The sequence below is a fragment of the Balaenoptera ricei genome, chromosome 18, assembly GCF_028023285.1.
Source record: "Balaenoptera ricei isolate mBalRic1 chromosome 18, mBalRic1.hap2, whole genome shotgun sequence".
NCBI lineage: Eukaryota > Metazoa > Chordata > Mammalia > Artiodactyla > Balaenopteridae > Balaenoptera > Balaenoptera ricei.
In genome coordinates this window covers 73,745,461-73,763,717 of record NC_082656.1, presented here as the reverse complement: position 1 = coordinate 73,763,717, position 18,257 = coordinate 73,745,461, and the positions used below count along the sequence as shown (strand labels likewise).

Genomic DNA, 18,257 nt, shown 5'->3' with positions numbered 1-18,257 from the left:
ATTAAGATGATTTTCAAGTTATTTGACTCTGTCCTCTTTCCCTTAAAATGAAATCAAAGTGACTGATTCATCCTTTCTAGAATGTGGCTTCTATTTGGTTTTAGGGACCATTTAATAGAATCGCACTGTGGAGTCCTCCAGGTTCTAAAATATGGGCTGAGTAGATCCCACATGGAGATGAATTTGATTCTCTACACTGACTTTGTGGGGGGCCGGGGGCAGACCTGCGTAGAGTTGTAAATCAGTAATTGTAACCTACAGTGGTTGAGATACTTCAGAAAAGAAAGTGCTGTGTTTTAAACAGTTCAGAAATGGTCCCCCAACAACAGTAACAATTTATAGAGCTCTTAGGGGCAGGAGCTGCCTTATTCTTATTTATGTTCCTACAGCACTTAGCTTGGCAGATAATAGAGGTACTATATGCTTGTTGACTTTTTTTTTTTAAGCAAATTTCTCTCTTTGAAACAGTGCTTATCTTTTGAGAATGAAGAAAAAAATATTTCTGGTAAAAGCCCCTTCAGGATTTTTTTTTTTTTTCTTTCTTTTTGTACTGATACTAAAACTTGAGTGTCAAATGAAGACATGCAAATCTGGGACCACTGCCTGCAGAACGAATCCCCTTAGCTTTCACTGCTCCCTCTCAGGATTTCCGTCACAGCTGCCTTCTGTCCAGAGAAAACAGTCCTTCACTTGACTGATATTTCAGGGCGTCTTTTATCTCGGCCGATTTTGGAAGTGCGCCATGCTCTTCCTCTTTTCTTCCTTCTTTTTTCCATCTTAAGCAGCCACCCTGTAATTTATTTCTTGGGTTTCCTTTCTAACGAGACTGAAGTGGAAATCTGTCTCCCAGTTCCCCTCTTATTTGGTATTTTTTTCTAAACTTTGTTTTTGTTGCTAATCACGGTAGGGGATTGGGTTTGGGGTGGGGTGTCAGAACAAACATAGGGATTGTTGCCATTCTGGGAAATCTGAGAGTCAGAATCATCCTCCTTCACCTCCCTGATAGCGAACATCACGAAACCCTGGAATGTGGTTTGGGGTTATTTTTTGTTTGTTTATCTGCTACATTTCTTCCCTGTTTAGATGCACTCTTACATTTCTTAAAAATTCCACCCTATAGATGTAGCCTACTATGCCCTCACAGGGCTCTTCGGGGTTCTGATTCTACCACATTTCTTAAGCATGGTCTTTACATTTTATTTCAAATTACTGAGTTTAAATATCGTACAGAATAGAAGACCAAGCCCCACAGCAAAGCATTGGACGTCTGTGTTCACATTCACACCTATCAGCTTGGACTTTGGGGTGAGAAAACATAGATTTGGGTCTTGGCTCTAGTGCTTTGATGTCATAGGCAGGTCACTTAGCATTGCATAAGTTCCAGTTTCCCATCTGTGAAATGGACATGATAAGACATAAGACCTCCCTCTCAGTAATGAGGTACTTGGCTAAGAACTTGCCTCAATAAATGATAGACTAGACTTTTGGAGGAAGGTATAGATTTTGCAGCAGACAGGTTTGACCTTAAATGCATTCATTCCCTCATTCAACAAATATTAAGTGGCAGATACTCTCCCAGGTACTGGGAATACAGTGATGAGGGAAGTGGACATGGCCCCTGGCCCTCATGCAGCAGACAGTGCAGTGAGAAACAGTAATTGTCAGTCATATAATTAATAACTGAAGCGGGAGACTGGGTCTAGCCTGAAGAGTCAGGAAAGGGTTCCCTGAGAAGGTGACTTTTGAACTGAGATTTGATAAGCAGAGAGGAAGATCACTCTAGGCCAGTGGTTCTCAACAGGGGAGATTTTGACCCCCAGGGGACAGTTGGCAATGCCTGGAGATCTTTTTGGCTGTCACAAGTGATGGGGGTGGGAAGATGCTACTGTACACCTTACAAAGCACAGGACAACCCCCTACAAAAAAGAATGATCTGGCCCCAAATGCCAGTAGTGCTGATGTTGAGAAAACCTGGACTGCACACAAAGAAGAAACAGCATATGCAAAGGGCCTGTGGTGAGAAAGCTAAAGTACTTGGTGAACAAAGTCCAAGGGAGAGGGGGAGGGGTGCTTGATGGAGTTGGTAAAGGTGACGAGGTCCAGACCATGCCAGGGTTTGCAGACCACACGGTCTTTATCTTAAACCACGGGAGGATTCAAAATGAAGGAAATTATCAGATCTATGTTTTGAAAAGATCACTTTGGCTGTTGGTGGGGAAGGAATTGGAGGGAGGCAAAGAAGACGTGACAGATCAGTAAAGAGACCATTGCACGTATCCAGGGTAGAGATGAAGGTGGCTTGGTGTAGACAAGAGGCAGTCAAGTTGATGAAATGTAGACTGACCTGAGAAATACATAGGAATCAATTGGTGATGGATAGGAGGTGGATCGGTAAGGGGATGAGACCCATTGTTTCATCATCCAGATAGATCAGTGCCATTGAGAGGGAGAGGCTGGCGATAAACTGGAGAGGGAATAAGGTCCTTGAGAAGAAAGGAAGGGATGGGACCCAAAATCAAGTGGAATTTGACCCTAGCAAAGAGAAAATAAAGCCCCTGTATGCTACAAGGTCTAGATGGGGACAGATGTGGACATATTGGTCTTTACTTCTCATCTTTGTCCCTAAGGCTTTCCTAAGTGGACTAGTCAGATGCCCTTCTGAAGACTGGATACAGTATGCCTATCACAATTACGTGGTTACCAAATAGCCATAGCTGATGAGGGAAAATAGTCTTCTCTATAGACTAATTAAAGCCAATAAATGTTGAAAGAATGGCAATTAGAAAATCATCCCTTTTTTTTTGTCTCCAATGAATTAATTGATTCAGGCAAAGATCAGCAGTGAATAAAATTATTAGATGGAAGATCAGTGAAGAGCTTTTTAGTGGAAGGGACAGAATCTGTGTGATTTTGTCACATGTAGATTTGTGAGGTCACCACAGTCAAGATACAGAACTGTCCCATCCCAAGGATCCCTTGTACTACTTTTACGCTATTACCTTTTTCAAAATATCTCGTTGGGCACAGACTGTGCAATGGCAGTGTGCTAGCTGCTGGGGATATGATGAAAAATGAAAACATGATTCCTGCCCCGTGGAGCTTGCCATCCAGGTTACCTCATCCTTGTTGTGTGCCCAGGTTGGGCATGCTGGTGTAGACTCGGGGACCGAGCATTGTTACCAGCCCCCATTTCCAGGGGACTCCTGGAGAGTCATCAGGCCCCCCGTGACTCATTCACATCTTTATATTTGCAGCTGTTCCAGGGTCACAGGTTGTCAGGACATTTCTTTCCTTCTCCTGTGTTCAAAGTTCTCCATTAGTTGGTGAATCTCTTTTTTCCTGGAGGCAGTGAAACATCAAATCAAGTTTTCTATTTCATAGGAACAGATATTGGTTCAATTGCCTCTACCTTCTCCTTTGGGCCTCATATTTATCGTAAAAACTTCACCAGGCACCCGGGGGAAATAAGTTATATTGAGACATAAACACCATTGAAGAGTCAGCTGTAAAGACAAGGGGAATCTGGAATGTTCTTGCCATGTTGACCCAAATAGAAGGATCCCAAGTGTTGAGTAACCCTGATTTTCAGTAAAGTGAGACATTTCATGTTACTTGAAATATTCATTAATAAATACCAAATATAATTATAGAATGCTACAGCCTCATTTTAAAATCACACAGAGTCTTGTCTTAATCTCTCATGCCTTTAAAATTCTACCAAGAAGATATTGATTTGGCTATGGCCTCTTTTCAGATAATGTTCCTCACAAAATGAAAATCAGAAGCTGGTTTCTAGTTCAAAGGAAGAGAAACAAAGGCCCCGTGTGGGACAGTTTGGTTGGGATGAAGGAGACAAGAAAATACAATGGAGGAGACAGGAGCCGAGAGAACGCTGTCAAACATTAAGGTTTTTCCCTTGTTCTTCTCTCATATTCCAATCTCTTTTCTTTAAATGTACAGGAATTACAGTTTATATTGATATTAACATGAGCTGTTTCTGAGCAAGAAGAAGTGAGGAGGAGAGAGACTCTTCACCTTCTACTTTGCAAATCGCTGCATTATTTGAAATAATTTTTTTTTTTTCTAAAGCAAGGAACATGTGCGACATCACAGAGAAATCTTTCTTCAAGAGAGCCATGGATGGGTTCGTAATAAAGCTGTGATAAGGCGCATTGGTGGAAAGGAGACACCATGTGGGAAACTCAGGTAACCAAATGTAGTCACTAAAGCGCTTTGCCCAGCAGGTGGGAGATACACTGGGGAGCCTGTGTCTCCAGAGGCATGCTGAGTGAAAAGAACTCGGGAGGCCTCATTGCTCAGACTGTTGGCTGAACTACAAGTGTGCAAGGCACACTCTTTCCTGAAGCATGCCTTTAACTCCTCACGAAACTCTGTATGCTGTGTGACTCTCTTGGTGGTCGTCTGGAAATAACTGGCATTTGGGGGGCATAAAGCTTGAATGTGAAAGGAAAATCTGCGTTCCACCCAGGCGGGAACCTCGTTCTTCCTCCATTTACCAGACCTTAGGCAAGTGTAGCGGGTTGGATAGTGTCCCCCCCCCCCAAAATTCATGTCCACCCAGAACTTCAGAATGTGACTGTATTTGGAAATCAGGTGTTACACATCTAATTAGTTAAGGGTCTTGAGAGGAAACCATCCTGGCTTTAGGGTGGGCCCGAAATCAATGATTGGTGTTTTCTAAGAAGAGGAGAGGATACACAGAGGCACACAGAGAAAACAAGGCCATGAGAAGGTGGAGGCGGAGACTGGAGTGATGCTGCCACAAGCCAAGGAACGCCAGGAGCCACCAGAAGCTGGAAGAGGCAAGGAAGGATCCTCCCCTAGAGCCTTCGAAGGAGTGTGGCCCCGCCAGCACCCTGACTTCAGACCCCTGGCCTCCAGAACAACATTTCTGTCATTAAAGCCACCCAGTCTGTGGCCATGCCTGGCCCCCCTAGGGATCCAGTTAGAGCAAGTAACTTAGTCTTTTAGCAGCTCAGAACCTCATCTGTAAAATGGGGCATAATACTACCTTTTTCACAGACTTACTGGAAAGTTTAAATGAGAAAAGGTATGTAAAGCCCTAGACCCGTGCTTGGCACATAATACTATTCAATAAATAATTGAAGGAGGAATAACCCTCACTTTTCTTGAGGTTTTTAATCCTGTAATTAAATGACCCAGAAACAATCTCAGGTTTATATTTTTATCACTTGTGTTCTAAGTCTGATTAGTTCTATCAATACAAGTACTTTAAACCTGTTACACTGTTTATCAAAACTGCCTTGAGTGTCCTGCATTTCTAATCATTTTGTTTTTAAATATGTGGTATTTTTCCAGGGCCAATAAAGCTTTCAGCTTCCTACTTGTGTTTGAGAAAACATTTTCCCTGTAGATTTAAATTGCAGTTTTATCCATCATTTAAAAACAGTTCTGGGGCTTCCCTGGTGGCGCAGTGGTTGAGAATCTGCCTGCCAATGCAGGGGACACGGGTTCGAGCCCTGGTCTGGGAAGATCCCACATGCCGCGGAGCAGCTGGGCCCGTGAGCCACAACTACTGAGCCTGCGCGTCTGGAGCCTGTGCTCCACAACAAGAGAGGCCGCGATAATGAGAGGCCCGCGCACCGCGATGAAGAGTGGCCCCCACTTGCCACAACTAGAGAAAGCCCTTGCACAGAAACGAAGACCCAAAACAGCCATAAAAATAAATAAATTTAAAAAAAAAACAGTTCTATATCAGCAGTTACGTTTCAATAGCATTAATTTTGCTGAACAGACTTGAGATGTGTCTTGAAAATTTTCAAAACTGCTCATTTCTAGAACTTTCTGATAATGTATATGGATGACAGCTTTTATAGTACTTAGTCTAGGAATCTGCAGACATCAGCAAGCAAGGTGATAAGGTGGAAAGAACAGAGACCAGGAGTGTGAGATCTACCCTAGGGCCAGCTTCACTGCCATAAGTCATTTTTTTAAGCTTCAACAATTCAATTAGATACAAACACTTCCAATCCTGTCATTAGTTACCAGGACCCTGGAATGAGTCACCTAATTACTGCATGCCTCAGTCGCTTCTAATAAAAATAATGGTGGTGGTGGTTGCTTTTGCTGTTAATTTCTCCTCCATGAAATGAGAGAGTTGGACTAAACCAGTGTTCTTCAAATATCCTTAGATGCTTAACCTTTTTAAAAACAAAAACCAAAAAAAACCTAAATCTTGTACAGAAGTCCACTATAAAAATTTGCAAAGTGACCTTCTTTGGGTGCTTATATAAACCCTCATTAAAAAAATCTGTTGTGTAATGTAAGAATGTTTGAAATTCGAGCACTCTTGTGGAAACAAAATACTGTGAAGCTTTCTAGTCCTGATATATTCTGGTAAGGTAAAAAGTCCCTCAGACTGACAAAAGTCCAATTCTGCTCCGCCATTCATCAGGCTGACATAGCACAGATTAAGGCAGCTGGGAAGTGAACAGGAAACCACATTTCTCCCATAGACACACTGAAGTTGTAATGTGTCAAGGAACCCACTTCTAAGGGCGACTGCTGCTTTATTACTCTTGGAGAAACCTTCTGGAAGAGCACTGTCAGAAATGTTGCTGTTTGAAATCATCAGGAAGAATGAGACATCCTGCTCTACCTGGAGGGTCCAAGTCACTTTGACATGACAAGCAGCCTCAGTTTCCAACCCACGTGCAGAACTTCATTTAAAGCATTTCTGGATACACCCATTCACGTCTATCAAAACTTTTAGTCTCTAAGTACATAAGCCCCTGGGTCTGTTCTGCTGTCCAGACCTGATACTGACCATTGGCACGCATCCCTCTTTTGCCTTCAGCCTGTAAAAACACTATTACCTTTAAATTCCTCCCCCCCTCCCCCCAAACCTCCTAACTGCATCTTTGTTTGGTGAGGCATCTCAGGGCTCCGTGGGTGTGTGGTCTCCCCCATGGCAACGAGCCAATAAATCGGACTTTGTCCAATGATGGTTTTGTACTGGAGATATTTGATTGGGCTAAGACAGGGCACAGCTAACCTTGTGAGCTTGGTCAGGCCATCCAACCTCTTTACCTCATCTGTAAAGTGGAGGAAATTCTCTACCTGGCCTTTATTGTGCAATGCAGGTGTATGGATCAAATGGGATCATGTATGTGAGAGCTCTTCATGGGTAGAACCATACGTACGGCGTTATCCATTGGAACTAGCACTTTGAACAAAGAGTTTCCAAAATAGAATTATTAGTGCAGATGACACACATTTCAGCACATGTGACCCAGCTACCTTGTTTTAGCCCTTATGTTATAGAGCATGAGTTTCAGGTTCAGCTGGATATGGACACTCTTATTTCCTGGCAGCATGTCTTTGAGTGGGTTATTGAACCTCATGGAGCCAATTCCTATGTAGACTAGGAATGATAATATCTGCTTCATACTATGGCTCAAAGGGTAACGTGAGGGAAGAGTCATACTGTACCAGGCACATAGGAGCATTCAATATGTGTTCATTTCCTGCATCGACGGCTCAAGGGAATCAGGCCACGTTTCCCCTTGTAATGTCCACGTTGCCAGGCACCAGGCAACCATTATTTCCTTTAAAAAAATTGCTGTTTGGAGAGCAGGACCAAATAACTTGATTCTGGCTTTAAGCAGAACAATGGCAGCAATGGTACAGGGTTAGAGATTGGTTTGTGGCCTCTTTGCAATGTAATTAGCTTCCTCCATGGTGGATGGCATATTTCAGTTATCGTCCTATTTGTGATAAGGGATTTATTCACCAAAACAATCTCACATAGTGCTTTACTCTGGTCTTTGCTTGTTATTCCAAAAACTACAGAAGGTAGGCAAGAAGAGCATAAACCATCTCAACCGCAATTGCTTGGAAAATTCCGTCGCCTTTTTAGACAAGATATTGCCTATCTTTTGTGGAGAAAAGGTCAATGCCTTATTTTTAAATATCTGACAGCAGCGCACATCATCTTTAAAACAATAATTTCAGAAATACCAGGATTGCATTTAACGTGAATGAACTTAGCTTCATGAGGTTGGTTTTCTCCTCTCATTAATTTCTTTGCCGTGGAAATTGTTTAGCAGTGAGACCTGTTGTACTAAGTAAAATAACTCAACAGAATGACAAGGAAAAAACAACTCTGCCACTTTCAAATTTAACAACAAATTTTTAGAACCTGGTTTAGAAAATGGAAGCAAGGAATCCCATTATTTGCAGAATTTTTTTATTCTATTTTGTTACATACAAATTTTCTAAATTATCCTGATTAATGGATCCTATGTTGATTTTTTGTCAAGTTCATATTGATTTACCTAGGGGAAAGGATCAAAAAATAAAGTTCAATGAAATAAATATTATTGAATACCTACTCTGGATACCATGGTGGGAAGTGCTGGAAACATCCAAAGGAGACAGGTCTGACCTCATGGAACTCAGTCCAGGAGGGAGGCAGTCATAAATCAACTATCACAGAACGAAGAGGCAGGGATTATAATGGTGCTGGAGCAAAAGACTACGGAGCAGCGTAGACAAACTTTTTCTGTAAAAGGGCAGAGAGAAAATATTTTAGGCTTTGCAGGCCACCTTGTCTCAGTGGCGGCTACTCAGCTCTGCTGCTATCACAAAAAGCAGCCATAGAGAGACTTCCCTGGTGGCGCAGTGTTTAAGAATCTGCCTGCCAACACAGGTGACATGGGTTCGGGCCCTGGTCCGGGAAGATCCCACGTGCCGCGGAGCCTGTGCGCCACAACTACTGAGCCTGCGCTCTAGAGCCTGCGAGCCACAACTACCGAAGCCCGCGTGCCACAACTACTGAGCCTGCACTCTAGAGCCCACGAGCCACAATTGCTGAGCCCGCATGCCTAGAGCCTGTGCTTCGCAACAAGAGAAGCCACCGCAGTGAGAAGCCCACACACTGCAAAGAAGAGTAGCCCCCGCTCACCGCAACTAGAGAAACCCTGCGTGCAGCAATGAAGACCCAACACAACCAAAAATAGGTAAATAAATTAATTAATTTTTAAAAAAAGAGAAAAGATTGTCGTTTATTAAAAAAAAAAGGCCATAGATAACCCATAAATGAGTCAGCATGACTGTATTTTCAGTAAAACTTTATAGACACTGAAATTTGAATCTCATATAATTTTCATGTGTCATGAAGTTTTATTTCTTCTTCGGATTGTTTTCAAGCACTTAAAAATGTAAAACTCATTCTTAGCTTACAAAAACAAGTGGTGGGCTGGATTTAGTTTGCAGGTTATTTAGGGCCAAAGATGATTATTTGTAATAATTTACTAGAATAATTTGATAATATTTCAGTAGATTTTAGAGTGTTATCCAGTTAGACTTCAAACTCTGTATATAGCACCCTGGTTCTGTTGCTTATTTCACATTATAAGCATCTTTTCAAGAGATGCAGAAGACATTTTCCCATCAATTGTGTGGTCCTTGCAATTCTGGAGACATGTGGGAGGGGTAACAAGGAGATGAGGTCGGCTTCTTTTGCATAATACTAAGTAGCAGTGCATTCAGTCAAATATAAATTAGGCATCTAACACCAAAGTCTAGAAAACAGAGCTTGGCAATTACCTGCTGGTATTTAGAAAACAAAAATGGCCAAACTGGTTAATTCCACTGAAAGACAATTTGTTAGTCTAAATCCTTTGAGTTGATAAAGGAAATGTTTGTGCCCGAGCTTTGAACCCAGGCATAGCATTTTGCCAGCTGCCTGACCTTGAGCCTGGAGGGTATGGGAGACTGTGGACCCCAGAGCAACAGACCAGAAAAACAGCTGATGGCGGGCTGAAACGTTTTCGGTGAGGGACTCACCTATACCATTTGCGTGCAACTGACAGCCTCCATGAGTCAGCTCAGTTCCTAAAACCCACCAGCGTAGTTGGCTTGCTAAGGGCTCCTGTGTAACCCACCAAACCTAAACTGAAGCCAAGACTTGTCTACACTGACCAATCAGTTTCCTTGAGAAACTGTGACTTTTTTTCTAACACAGTGTTGTAGGTCAATTACACTTCAAAAGCAAACAAAAGAACATACAAACAAACAGTGAAATATGGGTCAGATTTGTAGTTACGGGGGGGTGGAAGGTGGGGCGATTGGATGAAAGCAGTTAAAAGGTACTGCAAACTTCAGGTTGTAAGATAGGTACTAGGGATGTAATGGACAACATGATAAATATAATTAACACTGCTGTATGCTATATATGAAAGTTGTTAAGTAAATCCTAAGAGTTCTCATCACACAAAAAATTTTTTTCTATTTCTTTAATTGTATCTATATAAGATGATGGATGTTCACTAACCTTATTGTGATAATCATTTCATGATATATATGTCAAATCATTATGCTGTACACCTTAAACTTATACAGCTCTCTAAGTCCATTATATCTCAATAAAACTGGGAAAAAATTAATTACCATTATAAAAAAAAAAAGAAGTACTTGTTAAAGTGTATTTCTTTCACTGGGCCCACCCCCAGAGTTGCTTATTCAGAAGGTCTGGGGTGTGGCCTGTGAGTTCGCATTTCTAAATTTCCAGGTGCTGCTAATGCAGCCCATCTGGGACCACATTTTGAAAATTACTACCATATTTGTCTGTGGGTTATTTTTTGACAGTTAAACTGAAGATCTCATCCCACAGAGCCTAATCTATGTCGGATCAGACTCTCCCAGCCTTATCTGGCACTAAATGCACTTTAACACTCACCTTATTACCATCTTTAATTTTCCTTTACTGAAGGAGTTATTTATTCATGTATTTTCCTCACACTTTCTTTTGCTGACATGATCTTCCTCCCTCAAAGAAAAAGAATAAATACATAAAATGGAAACATTCTGCCCTTTGAAAAAAAATTAAGATGCTACTGCAACTCTTTAAAAATAGTATGTTAAAAATACACACCAGACAAGATTTTTAATAAATTTAAATTTAATCATGAGCTTCCCCAAACAAGAAAGAACTCTGTGAAAATTATGGTTTATGAATCTGATCTTTTAGATTCTTTAGGAAAATCTGTTCAAAACACAGCCACATCAGCATTACTGGAAATGTTTGAATAGAAACCAGATTGTAAAAACCACATGGATCCAGCCCACATACGTGAGAAAGTGGAAAGGCAGACAGTGAGTAAGGGGGATTATTGCTACTCCAACGATGAGTACTTGTGAGGGGGAGGAGCAGAAGGGCCCCCCCCCCACCTCTCTATGCCATTCTTGTCATCTGGGTCCCCAAAGTAGCATTGCTTAAGCCCAGAATGAACACAGTCTCTAGAAAAAATTCTCCTTCAGCTTTTGGTCTTTACTCCTCTAATTTCTGGGGCTCAAATTCAGTCCTAGGATCCAGGAACAGACGGTAGGTCATTACTTACATTGTCCCCTACAACCACAGTTTTAACTGAAAATGGAGAATTGGTAAATAAGTGGCAGTATCAAGACTATATGATTATCTGTATCCAGTATGGTATCAGCGCTGAGTGTGGATGCTGGAGTGTGAGGCCTTGGTCATCACCTTGTGCATCTGCCTTACGGGATGCATCCCCAGGTGTTGGCTCATTTCTAAGCGTGTGAGTGTGTGTGTGTATATATCTGACGCGGTGTGTCTCCAGGTGTATCGGGGTCCAACATGGACTCAAAAGGCTGACCCTGGACGCCCCGGTGGGACGCGTTAGAGCGTGGGCGCCCTTCTGGCTCCCGGCGTGTGCCCAGGTGTGCGCGCGGCCCGCGCCGGCAGGTACACGGTCCCTCCTCCAGGGGGCGCCGCCGGGGGCGGCCTCCCGGGGCGGCTGCGCCAGCCTCGGCCAGGATTTCCGCTCCGCCGCCCGAGTCCCGTCTCCCCGACGGCGCCGCGCTCCGAGGCAGGTGAGGCGCTGGGCTCGGGCCGAGCCGGGGCCCCTGTCCCCGCCCCCGCCGCGAGGGTGCCCTAGAGCCCCCGGGGACTCGGGGTATTGCCGCCGGCGCGTCGCGCCAGGGCAGAGTCGGTGGCCCGCGTGAGTCGGCGAGGGAGGGGGGGGAATGGAGCGGGGAGGGACGGCGTTGGGGGGCCGAGGGGCGGGGGCAGAGCCTGGGCTGTGAAGGGACGCGGGCGCCTGCGGGACCAGCTGGAAGGGAGGGGATACGGGGCCGCTACGCGCGTCCACACGTTGCTCCGCGCAGCGCGGACGCCACCGCCAGAACGACGCGGGGCAGGAAGAGTTGGGAACTGCCTTCAGGTGTGCGCGCTGCCCCTTCCCAGTAAGGAAGAAGCGATGACCATTTAGAAGGTAGTTGTAAAAGGATCTCGCAGTATAATGAGGCTGACGCTTTAGAGAGATTCTGTTTTGAACTGGAGATTCTTGTTTGCGAGGAGACCAGAAGCTGCAAAAGAAAAAAAACAAAGAACTTCTGGCGTTTGTCAGTTTCTGAGCTCAGGTTTCTTTGGAGCCGGTAGTGACACAGCTGAGTTTTTGGAGAAATTTCTCTTACTGTCTTGATTACGAAATATGGTTATTGAGCTTTCACTCTGTTGGCCGAAGAGAGCACCGCAGCTGCACTGGAAACCCTAAATAGGTGCACGGTTTTTTGAACACAACTTTCTGACTCCAGGCTGTTAATATTGAACTGATAAGAAAATAAGACTTGTGGCCACGTCTTCTCAAAGCAGGTTATTAATTTTGCTCAATGTCCCAGGGAGAAATCCTGTATTAAAAGCTAAAGTGTCTCTCTAAGGGTGTGGAGAAAAGGGAACCCTCTTGCACTGTTGGTGCGAATGTAAATTGATACAGCCACTATGGAGAACAGTGTGGAGGTTCCTTAAAAAACTAAAAATAGGGGCTTCCTTGGTGGCGCAGTGGTTGAGAATCTGCCTGCCAATGCAGGGGACATGGGTTCGAGCCCTGGTCTGGGAAGATCCCACATGCCGCGGAGCAGCTGGGCCCGTGAGCCACAATTACTGAGCCTGCGCGTCTGGAGCCTGTGCTCCGCAACAAGAGAGGCCGCGATAGTGAGAGGCCCGCGCACCGCGATGAAGAGTGGCCCCCGCTCTCCGCAACTAGAGAAAGCCCTCGCACAGAAACGAAGACCCAACACAGCTAAAAATAAATAAATAAATAAATTTATTTAAAAAAAAAAAAAACTAAAAATAGAACTACCATATGACCCAGCAATCCCAGTACTGGGCATATACCCTGAGAAAACCATAATTCAAAAAGAGTCATGTACCACAATGTTCATTGCAGCTCTATTTACAATAGCCAGGACATGGAAGCAACCTAAGTGTCCATCAGCAGATGAATGGATAAAGAAGATGTGGCACATATATACAATGGAATATTACTCAGCCATAAAAAAATGAAATTGAGTTATTTGTAGTGAGGTGGATGGACCTAGAACCTGTCATACAGAGTGAAGTAAGTCAGAAAGAGAAAAACAAATACCATATGCTAACACATATATGGAATCTTAAAAAAAAAAAATGGTTCTGAAGAACCTAGGGGCAGGACAGGAATAAAGAGACAGACGTAGAGAATGGACTTGAGGACGCGGGGAGGGGGAAGGGGAAGCTGGGACGAAGTGAGAGAGTGGCATGGACATATATACACTACCAAATGTAAAATAGATAGCTAGTGGGAAGCAGCCGCATAGCACAGGGAGATCAGTTCGGTGTTTTGTGACCACCTAGAGGGGTGGGATGGGGTGGGTGGGAGAGAGATGCAAGAGGGAGGAGATATGGGGATATACGTATGTGTATAGCTGATTCATTTTGTTATAAAGCAGAAACTAACACACCATTGTAAAGTAATTATATGCCAATAAAGATGTTAAAAAAAACCCCAAAAAACTGAAGGGCCTCTAAATCAGTTGGATTGACCAATATAAAGAGTAGATCTTTTTTTTTAATATATAAATTTATTTATTTATTTATTTTTGGCTGTGTTGGTTCTTCATTGCTGCACGCGGGCTTTCTCTGGTTGTGGCGAATGGGGGCTATTCTTCATTGTGGTGCGCGGGCTTCTCATTGCGGTGGCTTCTCTTGTTGCGGAGCACGGGCTCTAGGCACGCATGCTTCAGTAGTTGTGGCACATGGGCTCAGTAGTTGTGGCTCGTGGGCTCTAGAGCGCAGGCTCAGTAGTTGTGGCTCATGGGCTTAGTTGCTCCACGGCATGTGGGATCTTCCTGGACCCAGGCTCGAACCCATATTCCCTGCATTGGTAGGTGGATTCTTAACCACTGTGCCACCAGGGAAGCCCAAGAGTAGGTGTTACACACACGTTTTTTGTTTGTTTGTTTGTTTGTTTGTTTTATGGACTGAGTGTTTGTATCTTCCCCCCAAATGTTGAAGCCCTAACTCCCAATGTGATAGTATTTGGAAGTGGTGCCTTTGGGAGGATAATCAGGTATAGATGGGATCATGAGTGTGGAGTCCTCACGATAGAATTAATGATTTTTTTTTTAAATTTTATTTATTTATTTATTTATGGCTGTGTTGGGTCTTCGTTTCTGTGCGAGGGCTTTCTCTAGTTGCGGAGAGCGGGGGCCACTCTTCATCGCGGTGCGCGGGCCTCTCACTATCGCGGCCTCTCTTGTTGTGGAGCACAGGCTCCAGACGCGCAGGCTCAGTAGTTGTGGCTCACGTGCCTAGTTGCTCCGCGGCATGTGGGATCCTCCCAGACCAGGGCTCGAACCCGTGTCCCCTGCATTAGCAGGCAGACTCCCAACCACTGCGCCACTAGGGAAGCCCACACACACGTTTTTATGTACTTTTTCCTGTAATTGAAGACATTCTCCCTGGTCTCAATTAATTGAAATGCTAATATGGAGAGCCCCCGCAGGTTGCCCACATTTTCCCAAAATGCCTTGTTTTCCTGAACTGACTCCCAGGAGACGCCAGAAGTTCCTGAATAAGCAGCCTGCCCGGGTAGAGAGCATTTGTATTTCAAACGCAGAGTTTGCAAAGGTAAATTAATTTCTAATTGGTGGACCTTTGTACAGAAGTGTTTTAGACTAGCTGACCTCGAAAACAAGGGTGCTGACGATTAGCAGTAGTCCTAGAGAAGGTGGTTATTCATGCTGGCCTTAGGTAGCCGGCAGCGGGAAGTATATAGAATAGAGCAGGGATAGAAACCGGTACTGTTTAAGTTTTTTAATTACCTGTTCATTTCCCTCTTATTTTATGTAGTAAGATATCTTGAACGTTCCAATCTGGGTCAGCTCTTCCAAGTGGAGTCATTGAAGGGCTTTGTACCCACAGTCAGCTGGGCCTTTCCGAGGGGGTAGGGCAACCCCTGCAGGCGGGCGTGGAGGTGAGTGCTGCAGTGTTTGCAGACGGACTGGTCCCAAGGAAGGTGATAATAGGAGGACAAAGTTCAAGTGCTCTTAGCAGTCTTTTCTAGAACCTTCTCCATCCGGAGGTAAACCTTAGATTAGAGATTTTATTAAGAGAGTGTTGGTTAAACAGGGCCAGCGTCTTGTTTAACAGGAATTTGGTCTTTAATTGAAGGTCTCTCTGGTCAGTGAAACTGCTCAGGGCAAGTCAGCCTTCCCTCGGTTGGATCTGAGAGCTGTGTAGGCAGAGCTTACACTGTGAAAGGTGTTATTATTACCCTCCCTCCCCCCCACCCCGCCACACACAATGGGTTTACAGAGAAGACCAAGTTACTAGAAGTCTCGGGGTTTGTATGGCATCATGAGGTAATAGACATGGTCAATAGCTAAAATGTTAAGAAGGATGAAGCATAATAAATGCCCAAGGGCAGTTGGAGCCCAGGGAGATGAATTCCCTCCAGAGGACTTGGGGAGGTCACGTTTGGGCTTTACCTTGGGCCCAGAGTAGAATTTTTATAGGCAGAGGAGTGGAATGGGGGCGGGCATTCCTGGTGGTGGATACCTGGAGCAAGGTAAGAAGCTTAAAAGGTAACCATTGTGAGAGAGACGGGCGAAACCCTGTAAGGAGGGTGGGAGGCCTGCCTAGAGAGGCTGTCTGGAGATAAATTCTTTTTGATCAAAGCTCTTGATTTTTTTCCCCCCTTTTTATTAAAGCAAATATAAAAGTAAAGGGAATAGTATAATGAACTTCCATATATCCATCAAATAGATTTAACAGTTGGTTAAAACGATTTCTCTTTTTGGCCATATCTGCTTTATCTTCTTGTTGAAGCAGTTTAAATTGCAGATAACAATATTCACCCCTAAAAAAAAAAAAAAAAAAAACAATATTCACCCCTAAGCAGTGTGGTGCGCACCTCCAGAAAAGGGCATTTTCTTGGATAAGCATAATACTATTGTCACCTCCTAATCAGATTGACAATAATTCCTTAATGTTTTCTAAAACCCCGTCCACAGATTTCCTTGATTGCCTCAGAAACGCACTTTTACTGTTGGTTTGTGTGAATCAGAATGGGCCACACATGTGTTGAGTATCTGTTGTCTCTTAATCCAGGACAGGGGGTTGGCAAGCTTAATGAAAAGGGCCAGTTAACTAACTCTTTAGGCTTTTCAGGCCATGTGGGCTCCATTGCAGCTACTCAGCTGTGTTGTCCGACAGAAGCAGCCGTGGCTGATACGAACGTGAATGAGCATGGCTGTGTTCCAATAAAATTTTGCTTTCAAAGTTTTTTTGTTTTAAACTCCACCAGCAGGCAGCAGTTATCCGAGGGCCAAAGTGTGCTGACCCTGGTCTCGAGCAGTGATTTACTGGTATTGCTCGGTTGGCTATGGGTGGCTCTCATTCTGGATTTATTCAGCTTTCTGTATAGTGTGGTTTAGCTTGTTCCTCTGTCCCCTGTATCTCCTGTAAACTGGAAGGTAGATCTAAAGGCTTAATTAGAGTCAGAGTCACCATTCATGGCAAGTATACTTCAGATGTGGTTTGGTGGTTCGAATTTTTTTTTTTAATAAATTTATGGCTTCAAAAGACTCGGAAACCCCCATTCAGGAAGCTCCATATTCCTAAAATAAGCTTTGCCTGATGGCTGAAGATATGCTTTCTTTCCGTTCTCATTTTCCTTACTTGAAGGAGAGGACGTAGCTGCTATTTCTCAAGAAAGTCCAGAACTTTGAACCCCTGTGTGAGCTTACTGCTCTTTTGGGCATCCTGCAGCCCCTCGGGCTGGTGGGTCACGTTTTTGCACTGAATGGCGGTTCCTTCCATGGCCCACCCGCAAGGTCTGAGATGCCATCCAAGGGGCTGGGTGAAGTGCTCTTGTCTTTTAAGCCCCTCGTCTCTTAAACACTCGGCTTTCTTCACTCATCTTCCTCTTCCTCTCACCCCTGGCAGGACTGAGAACTGGATACTTGTCCGTGGGCTTCTGGTCACGCTGTGAGGCGGGACGGCTTCTGGTGTCCTGTTCAGAAGGATTCTGAGGTCAAACGCTTTTCAGACTCAGACTCACTGTGATGTGAGATTCCAGGGCAACACGGTTTTGAAGAACAAGCTTACAGGTGAGAATTGTTTTTTCCTCTGTTCTGGAGTGTTTGCTGTTCCTAAACTGTAGAGCACCAGAGGAAGTATGTTGATAAGAGTGTCAGTTGGAAGTCCTGTCTTTTTGTCTTTTAGGAATATTAGGGGAACTGTCTGTTCTTCCCTGAACACATTTTTCCAGATAATGTGCCTTTGGTCTTTTTCTTACTGATTTGTAAGAATTCTTTATACACTGGGGGTGCTATTCTTTTGTCATATATGTTACAACTACTTCCCCATTTTTTTTTTTTTACTTTGTTTACAGTACTTATACTCTGCAGAAACATTTAATTTTAACATAGGGAAAAAAATGTCAGTCTCCCCTTTACAGTTTCCTTGTTTTGTGTTTTGCTTAGAAAGACCTGCCCATTTCAAGATCTTTTTTTAAAAGTCTGTGTTAACAGAGATAAATGACGAAAACTAGGAACATGTGATTCTGAAAAAGAAGGATACTGAAGGGGGCTCTTTATACCAAAGAGTATAATATTTTGGCTTTAAGATGGGCCCTACATTGATAAGTCTTGAAGTTGGGAGATGGGTATTGGGGGAATCATTATATCATTATTTCTGTATATATTTGACTTCCCAAAATAAAAAAGTTTTCTGAAAAAAAAGAATAGTAGGTGGAAAAGCCATTTTGTCCCATTCATTCATATTCAGCAACTATTATCTACTGTGTGCTGAATACTGGGAGTATTTTGTTAATAAAGGCACAAGATCTCGGAACTTATATTTCTCACATAAGAGGCAGATGTTAATGTCATGGTTGAGGACACAACTCCTGTGTCAGACTGCCTGGCTTCAAAAC

At 43.7% G+C, this 18,257-nt stretch overlaps 1 protein-coding gene across 4 annotated transcripts in view; it reads left to right on the top strand.

Annotated features, from left to right (window-relative positions):
- Positions 1-11,797: 11,797 nt before the first annotated feature.
- Positions 11,798-18,257, top strand: part of GGACT (gamma-glutamylamine cyclotransferase) — a 47,292-nt gene continuing 40,832 nt past the window's right edge. For 2 of the 4 annotated variants that reach the window (XM_059903331.1, XM_059903332.1), the window contains exon 1: positions 17,394-17,430. The gene's annotated coding sequence lies outside the window, so the exon portion shown is untranslated. The other 2 variants (XM_059903329.1, XM_059903330.1) reach the window with 2 other exon arrangements.